We start from the raw sequence: 11,922 nt of genomic DNA, 5'->3' as shown, positions 1-11,922 counted from the left end.
GTCTGTTAAGTTTTAGGTCTTATTTTAATGTTTCAATTTCATTATAACATGTTACTACATTTAGAAGGTATAGAAAAAAGTAGGGACAATCCATAATGCAGTTGTTCAAACATAACCAGTATTTTTTTATTTACAGGGTTAAAAACATCATATATACATTTTGTAACCTGATTTTTCACTTATAATGTTGTGTACAATTTTTATATCATTTTATTTGATTGCAATTTTCATCAGCCTACATGAGTGAGTGAGTGGAGTCGCTCAGTCGTGTCGGACTCTTTGCAACCCCGTGGACTGTAGCCTACCAGGCTTCTCTGTCCATGGGATTCTCCAGGCAAGAATACTGGAGTGGGTTACCATTTCCTTCTCCAGGGGATCTTCCTGACCCAGGGATCGAACCCGGGTCTCCCACATTGGAGGCAGACACTTTAACCTCTGAGCCACCAGGGAAGCCTACATTAATAGCTGCAGTTCCACTAGGTTATACACCATTGGTTATTTTTGCCATGTCCTTATTGTGGGATTGATTATAATTTTTCACTATAACTAACTCTGAGATCAGCTTGCTTGTAAGTTTTTTTCCTGCATTTTAAATTATTGCCTTTACCTTTCACCTAGTATTTTTACTCAGCTCTTGCCACTCTACACTTTACACACCTTGTTAGTTTAAACCTGTATTTGTTTTATCCAGGGTTTGCCCAGTGTCACGATTGAAGAGTTTCTAGGCTGTATATGAAATTAGCTTCCCTTAAGATTCTCAGAGGTTATGATGGTACTATCCCAACTTCCACTGTCTTCCCCTTAGATGTCTGCTCCAGCTAGCTGTCCTTATTTCAAGCGCCTTTATCTGTCTGCCTCAGGCTGAAACTCCAATACTTTGGCCACCTCATGTGAAGAGTTGACTCATTTGAAAAGACCCTGATGCTGGGAGGGATTGGGGGCAGGAGGAGAAGGGGACGACAGAGGATGAGATGGCTGGATGGCATCACTGACTCGATGGACGTGAGTCTGAGTGAACTCCGGGAGTTGGTGATGGACAGGGAGGCCTGGCGTGCTGCATTTCATGGGGTTGTAAAGAGTCGGACACGACTTAGTGACTGGACTGAACTGAACTGAATCTATCTGCCCTGTTCAAATAAGTGTTTGAAACTTGTTGGGGATTTTCTCCCCGGGACTTGGAAGCGACGAACCTGAAAGAGTGACACTCGGACAGTCTCTTGCAAGGACTGACAAGTTTATTTCTGCAGTCAAGCCTTTTTATAGAAGTAGAAACAAAGAGCTTAAACTATAGGGCCAGCAGAGCGCATATGGGGTTAACACATAATCAGTAAAAACATTTCAAGGACAGCACGCTCTAAATGACTCATGTGCTTATCCCACAACCCGTTTTCTCAAGTAACATCCCTATTTATTATTAAATCTTGGCGCCAAGCATAACCAAAGGCAGGAGATGTTTTCCTGTTGCAGTACAAAGCCGGGTACTTCTGGCCCTTCGCCATTTTCCCAAGGACTTTCTCCTTTTACGGCTATTTTGTACTACGCTTCCCAACAAAACTCAAAAGGGAAGGGTCACAATATAAATCCTTTATTTTCCCCTGTAGCTCCTCAGCAGCTGCTTACCCACCATATTTCTTCTCAGCTGCTTTCAAGATAAGCATGTAAACAAAAATAAGTAAATACATGGAAACATTCTTTTATAGTAGCCAATTCCTTCTCTAAGAGACTGGAGATCTCCTCAAGAAAATCAGAGATACCAAAGGAACATTTCATGCAAAGATGGGCTCGATAAAGGACAGAAATGGTATGGACCTAACAGAAGCAGAAGATATTAAGAAGAGATGGCAAGAATACACAGAAGAACTGTACAAAAAAGATCTTCATGACTCAGATAATCACGATGGTGTGATCACTAACCTAGAGCCAGACATCCTGGAATGTGAAGTCAAGTGGGCCTTAGAAAGCATCACTACAAACAACACTAGTGGAGGTGATAGAATTCCAGTGGAGCTATTCCAAATCCTGAAAGATGCTGCTGTGAAAGTGCTGCACTCAATATGCCAGCAAATTTGGAAAACTCAGCAGTGGCCACAGGACTGGAAAAGGTCAGTTTTCATTCCAATCCCAAAGAAAGGCAATGCCAAAGAATGCTCAAACTACCGCACAATTGCACTCATCTCACATGCTAGTAAAGTAATGCTCAAAATTCTCCAAGCCAGGCTTCAGCAATATGTGAACCGTGAACTTCCTGATGTTCAAGCTCGTTTTAGAAAAGGCAGAAGAACCAGAGATCAAATTGCCAACATCTGCTGGATCATGGAAAAAGCAAGAGAGTTCCAGAAAAACATCTATTTCTCCTTTCTTGACTATGCCAAAGCCTTTGACTGTGTGGATCACAATAAACTGTGGAAAATTCTGAAAGAGATGGGAATACCAGACCACCTGATCTGCCTCTTGAGAAATTTGTATGCAGGTCAGGAAGCAACAGTTAGAACTGGACATGGAACAACAGACTGGTTCCAAATAGGGAAAGGAGTACATCAAGGCTGTATATTGTCACCCTGTTTATTTAACTTATATGCAGAGTACATCATGAGAAACGCTGGACTGGAAGAAACACAAGCTGGAATCAAGATTGCCGGGAGAAATATCAATAACCTCAGATATGCAGATGACACCACCCTTATGGCAGAAAGTGAAGAGGAACTCAAAAGCCTCTTGATGAAAGTGAAAGTGGAGAGTGAAAAAGTTGGCTTAAAGCTCAACATTCAGAAAACAAAGATCATGGCATCCGGTCCCATCACTTCATGGGAAATAGCTGGAGAAACAGTGGAAACAGTGTCAGACTTTATTTTTCTGGGCTCCAAAATCACTGCAGATGGTGACTGCAGCCATGAAATTAAAAGATGCTTACTCCTTGAAAGGAAAGTTATGACCAACCTAGATAGCATATTCAAAACCAGAGACATTACTTTGTCAACAAAGGTCTGTCTAGTCAAGGCTATGGTTTTTCCTGTGGTCATGTATGGATGTGAGAGTTGGACTGTGAAGAAGGCTGAGCGCCGAAGAATTGATGCTTTTGAACTGTGGTGTTGGAGAAGACTCTTGAGAGTCCCTTGGACTGCAAGGAGATCCAACCAGTCCATTCTAAAGGAGATCAGCCCTGGGATTTCTTTGGAAGGAATGATGCTAAAGCTGAAACTCCAGTACTTTGGCCACCTCATGCGAAGAGTTGACTCCATTGGAAAAGACTCTGATGCTGGGGAGGGATTGAGGGCAGGAGGAGAAGGGGACGACAGAGGATGAGATGGCTGGATGGCATCACTGACTCGATGGACGTGAGTCTGAGTGAACTCCAGGAGTTGGTGATGGACAGGGAGGCCTGGCGTGCTGCGATTCATGGGGTCGCAAAGAGTCGGACACGACTGAGCGACTGATCTGATCTGATTTCCTTCTCCAGGGGATCCTCCCGACCTAGGGATTGAACCCAGGTCTCCTGCATTGCAGACAGATGCTTTACTGTCTGAGCCACCAGGGAAGCCCTACTTATTCCATAACATTGGCTATTTACTGGCCTTGTTGAAAGTGAAAGTGTTAGTCACTCAGTCCTGTCCACTTTGCGACCCCATTGAGTGTAGCCAACCAGGCTCCTCTGTCCATGGAATTGTCCAGGCAAGAGTACTGGAGTGGGTTGCCATTCCCTTCTCCAGGGGATCTTCCCCAACCATTGATGGAACCTAGGTCTCTTGCATTGCAGGCAGATTCTTTATTGTCTCAGCCACCAGGGAAGCCCATCTACAAGAGACTCCTCCAAAGGGGTTTGCTAGTTTCTTTCTAGCAAAGGAAAACATTTCTTTTCACCAGTCACCCTGCTGTGTGATTTCCTACCAGTGGCCACCAAGTCAAGAATTGTTCCTGCTTAGATGGCCCCCAGTTGATACCCAGGGATCATCTCTTGGTGAGCCAACAAGGGTTAGAAACAACTGGAACACAGAGGGCTTTTCATAGGACTTGGTTGGCGGACGTGCATCTCTTCACGTCACCCAGTAGGGAAAGGTGCTGTGTGAAGTAGTTGCAGACCATGGTGTGGAGGTCGGGGGTGTCAAGGTTGGAAGGTGTCGCGGCCATCTGCATTATGAATGTGCTGGTATATGGGTGCCTGGCACGGCGTCAGCCGCTGGGGTAGAGCAGGAAGGACTAAAACGGACAGGTAAGTCCGCCTGGAAGGGACTGAACCCGGAGCTGGGCAAAAGGCGAGCCACCACGTTAACGCTCCTTGACGGACGGCCAGCGAGCAAGAGTGACAAGTCACAGCCGTGTCTTATTACAAGGTACATCCGTTTCTTCACCGCATAGTCCAATTCCGCAAGGTAAGTGACCCTTTGCCATTTTATCTTCTCTCTTGGTGAGTTCTGCTCAGTCACTCCGCCCCACGGGGCCTCTATGGAGGCGGAACCACTGTATCAGAAGTGGTTTTCGAAGAGAAGTCGTGGTCGGAGTGATAAGAGGGAGGGCAATAGGCGGGATTTCCGGTCCGCGCTTCCGTCAGCTGCCTTTCCCGGGCGTCTCCCCGCAACCTCCTCAATTTCCCTTGTCCGTGACGCGGCGCTCTGGAGAAATTCGACGGGACAGTCACCAGGGGCCAGGGAAACGTGAGCTGCAGGTAAGGACCGGGTGTGTGTATATCCTTGCGGCTGTGTTTGAGAGGAGAAACTGTGGTGCTGGGACTGCCTGGAGGAGTGACTGAAAGAAGAGTGGGTCAGTGACAGCGAGGGGAGTGTGAGGCTACGACTGCGAGGCTACTGTGACCCAGGGGCGTTGACAACGAGGGGACCGTGGCTGAGACGTAGCTGCTTGCGAGGGATCTGTGACCCAGCAGCAGTGAATACTAAGGGGCTCTGACCTCGGAGAACACGAGGCAGAGGCTGCGTGGGGACTATGACCGAGAAAGTATGAAACAGTGACAGCGGGGAACTGTGACCAAGGGCCATCGACTCGGAGGAGACTGATCGATGGATAGGAACTATGAGGGGACTCTGACCTAAGGGAATATGAAGCAGCAGCTGCGAGGGGACTCTAACCAAGGAGCCGTAACTTTGAGGGGGCTGAGTTGGAGAAGACTGTGGGATCAGTGACTGGACAGGGTACTGTAGCGTTTTGTTTGAGTAGGGGTGTGGTGACTGGGTGGAGAAGGTTAGACAGACCCGAGTTTAATTTGATGGACAGACTTCTTGTGGCTGGGAAGCTTACTTCACCATCGAGCTACAGTTTCTTCCGCCGTGAGTGGAAAGTTTGGATTAGATGAATGTTTCCTAAACTGTGGGTTCTGTCCTGTTATTGGGTTGTGTAGTCCATTTAGTGGAGGGAACCTGAAATTTACCAAAAAAAAAAAAAAAAAAAGAAAAGAAAAGAAACAGACCTGAAATTTTCACATAATAATAGTATTATTCATGAAACTTGTTTCAGTTATGAGTGTGTGAAGTTATGATGCAAACTGAATTTCATGTATCTTAAAATGTAGTTAAAAAGTTGGAAAAACATTGGACCAGATTATTTCTGAGTTTTCCTTCTGGTCTAAAATGCCATGATTCTACAGTGAGGGGACTATTTGGAAATACCAAGATGCAATTAGGAGGATCTGGGGCTGGAGCACATCCTCTATCAGATTGACTTAACTGAAGAAGGCTTCCCAAATAAAATTGGAGTAGTTTTAACTGAAGACTGAAACTCAGGTCCTCAGTTGGGAGAACCAATACTTATATATTGAAATAGGGACAGTGATATTTAGAAAGGCAGTGAGGATATAGGGGTTTGTGATGGGAAAAAACTGTTAGGAATAGACACTGAGTAAGGGGGAAGCTTTGAAGAGGGTAGAAACAAGGCTTAGAAGGGGAACTGAAGATAGAGACAGAAAAGATTCTGAGAATAAAGTGACCTTCAGGGTCCTTTTCAATCTTAATATTTAATGTTTCTGTAAATACAGAAAATTGTTAGTAAAAAGGTACTGGTTGACAATGAAATTTGGTGCGCTAATCTGTGGTGAACAGATGATCATCATGGAGAAGACGGGATGACCTGGAGAGGTCAACAGTGGTGACTAGAATGTCACAGAGGAGAAGCTTTAATGTATTTAGCTATCCAGCTCAATGGTTTTTGTACATTGGAGGCCAAGACTGGCCTACTGGGAATGATACCATGCTGTGGATAATTCAGCTGATGTTTTCAGTTCAGTTCAGTCGCTCAATTGTGTCCGACTCTTTGTGACCCCATGAATCGCAGCATGCCAGGCCTCCTTGTCCATCACCATCTCCTAGAGTTCATTCAAACTCACGTCCATTGAGTCGGTGATGCCATCCAGCCATCTCATCCTCTGTCATCCCCTTTTCCTTCTGCCCCCAATCCCTCCCCAGCATCAGAGTCTTTTCCAATGGAGTCAACTCTTTGCATGAGGTGGCCAAAGTACTGGAGTTTCAGCTTTAGCATTATTCCTTCCAAAGAGCACCAGGGCTGATCTCCTTTAGAATGGACTGGTTGGATCTCCTTGCAGTCCAAGGGACTCTCAAGAGTCTTCTCCAACACCACAGTTCTAGCTTGGGTTTATTTCCTACTGATTCCCTTTCATGAGGTCTGTTAGTGATGCAGATGAAATTGAAGGAGTTTCACTACTTCTTCCTCTTTTACAGCCGTTTGTAGAAGGTGCTACTTGTTGATTGTGTCACTTAGTGTTTTTTAAAAATATATGTAATAGAAGAAGCTTGAGACAGTTTTGACTTACCAGACACTGTATTTATCTGATAACCTCATAGTCACTTCCACCCTTTATACACATATATACTGTGTCATAGTGGAAGAGATTTCAGAAAGATACTTAAATGGAAATCAGTTGGAAATGGTGAGGGATAGCCTTTTTTTGGCAGCACCAGTCTTAGTTGCAGCACAAGGGATCTTCAGTCTTCCTGTAGGATCTTTAGTTTTGGCTTTTGTGATCTAGTGCCCTGATCCAGCCGACTGATTGGGAGTGTGGAGTCTTAGCCACTGGACCACCAGGGAAGTCCCAGGGAGAGCCTTTGTTTAGCTAAAAAATGGCTGTTTCTAGAATATTATATGTTTACTAGGCTTACATTCTATATAACTAAAAGGAGCTACTCAAGAATTTGTTCGTAGAACAGAATATACTACTTAAAGGTTACTCATCACCAAAGGGAAGACGTTTAGGCTTGGGGACTGCAGCACTGCCTCTGGGGTTATTTGTGTTTGCTGAATGAAATGATTCTTTTTGATTTGACCTGCTTTGTAAATTCCTTTTGGAAACCAATATAATGGCCTAATTGATTAAGAAAGAACATTATTCCTTCCTCAGCCTATGATGTCTTCTCTCATAAACAGGTGAGGTTTTATTTTTCTTGGGGATCTCCTCTTTGGATATGCGACTCCTTAAGGGGAATCTAGTCAGAGACTTGGATTCCTGGTGACTTTATCTGATGTTAACACTGACTTACTCTGTGACTATGGGAAGAATTATTGCTTTCTCTTGCTTTAGATTTCCTTACTGTGGTAGAGAAAGCTGTTCTTCCGGTTAAATAGCCCTTTAATAATCTGAAAAATATGCATACTAACCACATTTAGTATACAATCTCATGGAGTTTGTTAACCATCTGCCCTCATTCATGATTTTCCTATGGAGCTATCTAATCTGCAGGTTAGACATGATTCCCCTTGGGAGCTGAATAGCCTCTTCATGTTATAAACTCTGATTAATTTATGAAATAGTCATAGAAAAAGCAAGCACAATAATGATGGATAAGGACAAAATATCTAATAATAATTGTAATTCTCTTATGTTTTCCTTTCACAATATTTGCGTAACTCTCATCTGAAGCCAGATCTTCTGACTTTCCTAATAGAGATAATTCCTCCTACTGAATCAAACAGAAGTTCTTACACTAACATTTATGTTCTCCTGAAATAGTTAGAAAGAATAAATTTTTGTTAAAGGCATGATTTAGGGGGAGTTTTTTTCAATTAGAGAAATCCTAAAGTCAGGCTACTTCCCAATCATCACTGGACTGTGAGAGCTCCTTTTTATTCAAGATTGTGGCTGATTCTACATCTTTTACTTTTGTCTACATAAGTCACATTAGAAAATAATAGGAAGAAGAGAGTGTGAGCAGGGCTCAACTTTCTTGCTTATCTGCCTAGAGAGTAACTTCTAGCACTTCCTCTTTCCTAAGCTTAAACCTTTCTGTTTCTAGTCCTAAACTTCTCTTTTCACAATATTCCTGTCAAATGGGTACCTGAACTCATGTATGACATGTGATTTGTTAATTGTTTATGAATGGTTTGTGACAAAACTTAAATCCTAACTCCCTTCCTCTATAATTTAATCAGTAAATTCAGGGAATATACATTTTTACATTATTTTGCAGTATATGCCAGGGCATCATTCTAGAAGGGAAAAAAAACAACAACAACAAAGCAACAGTGAGTCTCTTATGCATAATTGGCACTGTGTTAGGTTTGTTTACATACTTTATTAATATAAATAAGTTAATTTCCTATATTTTCCTGTTTGCAGATCATGTAAGTAGATAGATATATAGCAGGATTGGAGGGAGATTTGTTTGTTTTTCTGTCTTTTTTTTCCTCCCTTTCTGTTGGTAACTGTCTTGTTGAAAGTTTAGTTTGAAGCTTTCTGCATTTGGAATAGAATGTCTGTCAGGGGAACCCATGGATTTGCTAGGCTGTTATATCACATTCACAGCTATTTGCAAGCCAGTTTGAAGTGAAGGCTGCTAAAAATAGTGATTTATAATCTTTGCTCTATATTAGAGAACAGAATGAGTGTTATGGCACTTAATAGAAACTGGGTGATTCTGGTTTGTTTGTTTGTTTGGCCCCTAGTCTTAATCTTTTTTGTTCCATGGAACACTTTGGCATTATGGTGAAACCTTGTGGACTCCTTTTTTTGATTAATGTTTTTATATGCAAAAAAGTACATAAATTATAAAGAAAACAAATTGTGTTGATATGTAATCAAAATATTTTTAAATGTGTGAAATAGCACATGTAGGTTTTATTAACACAGTAAATAAACTTTCTATCAGTGGGTCTTATAACTATGATAATTTTTAAATGATCATGTGTTTAAATAGTATTTTAAGATATTTGTAACAAGTGTAATATCATATGAAAATATCTATGATTTTTATTGGTGACAAAGTCTATTTTACTAAGTCTACTATTACTGTTGTGGCTTACATTCATAATTGAAGGATGGTGGATTTTCCAGAGGCTAGTGAAAATCCCATGGACAGAGGAGCCTGGTGGGCTGCAGTCCATGGGGTCGCTAAGAGTCGAAAACAACTGAGGGACTTCCCTTCCACTTTTCACTTTCATGCATTGGAGAAGGAAATGGCAACCCACTCTAGTGTTCTTGCCTGGAGAATCCCAGGGACAGGGGAGCCTGGTGAGCTGCCGTCTATGGGGTCGCACAGAGTCGGACACGTCTGAAGCGACTTAGCAGCAGCAGCAGCAGTGAAAATAAAGATATACTTTTTTAAGTCTAAATCCCAGATTCCCTGAATCTGTCATAGACCCTGCCTTAGAGATGTAACCCAGTCTAGGGAGAACAAAATCTAAACACAGGGTTTACACACTGATTCTTTCAGTAGGATAATGGCAGAGCACATTGTTCAACTGTAAGAGCTATTACAAGTTTCTGGTTTTTGTTTTTTGTTTTTTTTTTTACAAGTTTCTGTTTTTTAGGATAGTCTCTGTCCTGAAATCCAACCCTCTGTGGTCAGGCCCAAGCACAAACTTTATTTTGGTCCATGACTAACCCAGAGTCTGACACAGAGTAAGTGCCCACTCAGTGTTTGTTGAATAAGTGTTTCTTTGGAGAAATTAGAGGGAAGAGATCAAGTTCAAAGCTTAGATCTTAGATTGTGGCCATTTACTGATCCTAAATATTGAGGAATAACATTGAGCCCTAACTTATAACTAATCTGTCTGTGCAGATAATGTTGTGAAATCACCTTTACATTTAGAATTTCCCAAAGCAGGCATTCTTTTGACTTATTCTATATTGTGTAGTTGGAGAAGGCAATGGCACCCATGCCAGTACTCTTGCCTGGAAAATCCCACGGATGGAGGAGCCTGGTGGGCTGCAGTCAGTGGAGTCACGAAGAGTTGGACACGACTGAGCGACTTCCCTTTCACTTTTCACTTTCATGCATTGGAGAAGGAAATGGCAACCCACTCCAGTGTTCTTGCCTGGAGAATCCCAGGGACGGGGGAGCCTGGTGAGCTGCCATCTATGGGGTCGCACAGAGTCGGACATGACTGAAGCGACTTAGCAGCAGCAGCAGCATATGGTGTAGTGATATATACTGGTTAGTGACGTTGTTACTGTTGTAGTTGCTGAGTGATGGCTGACTCTTTGCAATCCCATGGATGTTTTAGCATGCCAGGCTCCTTTGTCTTCCCCTGTCTCCTGGAGTTTCCTCAGATTTATATCTGTGGAGTCAGTGATGCTATCTAGCATCTCATCCACTATTGCCCACTTCTGCCCCTGCCTTCAGTCTTTCCCAGCATCAGGGTCTTTTCCAGTGAGTCAGCTCCTCATGTCAGGTGGCCAAAGTATTGGAGCTTCAGCTTCATCATCAGTCCTTCCAATGACTATTCAGGGTTGATTTCTTTTAGGATTGACTGGTTTGATCTCCCTGCAGTCTAAAGGGACTCTCAAGAGTCTTCTCCAGCACCACAATTCAAAAGCATGTGTTTTTCAATGCTCAGCCTTCTTTATGATACAATTCTCACATTCGTACAGGATTACTGGAAAAAGCCTTTTAATACTTTAAGTTAGCTTTTCTTCCAAGGAGCAAGCATCTACTAATTTTATGGTTAGTGACATAAATTGCAGTAATCCTGCATCAGAAAGTTATGGTATGCGAGGACTTCCTTGGCTAAGACTCCAAGCTCCCTAATTCAAGGGTCCCAGGTTTGATCCCTGATCAGGAAACTAGATCCCACATACTGCAACTAAGATCTGGTGCAGCCAAATAAATAGTTTGTTGTTTGTTTGTTTGTTTTTAAAGAAAGGTATGGTACAGTTTCTTGAAATAATTGTATTTCTAGCACTGTCCTCCACATTAGAACTGTTTACATAATCTAGGTAGAGTTTGCTACCAAATTATTAATAAAACTGATCTTGTTTTCATTTAGAATAGAGTTGGCAAACTTCTTAGGTAAAGGGCCTGATAGTAAATATTCAGCTCTGCGGATCATACATTCTCTGTTGCAACTACTCAACTCTGCAGTTGTAGCACAAAAATAGCCATAGGCAGTACATAAGTGAATGAGCATGGCTGTGTTTCAGTAAAACTTTAATTATAAAAACAGACTGTGGGCTATTTTTGACTTGTAAGCTGTAGTTTGCTGACCCTTGCTGTAGGAATTCTGCTAGTTCTTGAATCCAGCCCTTCCTCCCACTGTGGGCTAGATATATCCTCCCTCAAGCTTCAAAGATCTTTACACAAAGGGTGATGTGGCTGCACTGTTATCTGTGGGAAGGCCTGAGTGTACAGCAAATGACATGATTAATGCCAGCAGTGTTTGATGCACTTTAACCTAGAAGTTCATAGAGCTTGCCTCTTAGAGCACTACTTTATTAAATTCCACAGTGGTAGAAGCAGATAAAGATAACAAATATGAAGTATGCTTGCTCATTTAGCTTTGGAACTGGGCATTGGTATGCCAGTAGAAAATTGCTGTTATTGTTCAGTCACTCAGTTGTGTCTGACTCTTTGTGACCCCATGGGCTGCAGTGTGCCAGCCTTCCCTGTCCTTCACTATTTCCCAGAGTTTGCTCGAACTCATGTCCATTAAGTCGATAATGCCATCCAACCATCTCATCCTGAGTATAGG

General features: G+C 42.5%; 1 protein-coding gene across 2 annotated transcripts in view; it reads left to right on the top strand.

The window, feature by feature from the left end:
- Window positions 1-4,345: 4,345 nt before the first annotated feature.
- PCYT1A (phosphate cytidylyltransferase 1, choline, alpha) overlaps window positions 4,346-11,922 on the top strand; it is a 49,476-nt gene continuing 41,899 nt past the window's right edge. The window contains exon 1 of one of the 2 annotated variants that reach the window (XM_027537205.1): window positions 4,346-4,367. The gene's annotated coding sequence lies outside the window, so the exon portion shown is untranslated. Of the gene's footprint in view, window positions 4,368-4,505; window positions 4,661-11,922 lie in introns of those variants that run through there. The other variant, XM_027537195.1, reaches the window with a different exon arrangement.

This window comes from Bos indicus x Bos taurus, chromosome 1 (genome assembly GCF_003369695.1).
Source record: "Bos indicus x Bos taurus breed Angus x Brahman F1 hybrid chromosome 1, Bos_hybrid_MaternalHap_v2.0, whole genome shotgun sequence".
Taxonomy (NCBI): domain Eukaryota; kingdom Metazoa; phylum Chordata; class Mammalia; order Artiodactyla; family Bovidae; genus Bos; species Bos indicus x Bos taurus.
This window is presented reverse-complemented; position numbering and strand designations above follow the sequence as displayed.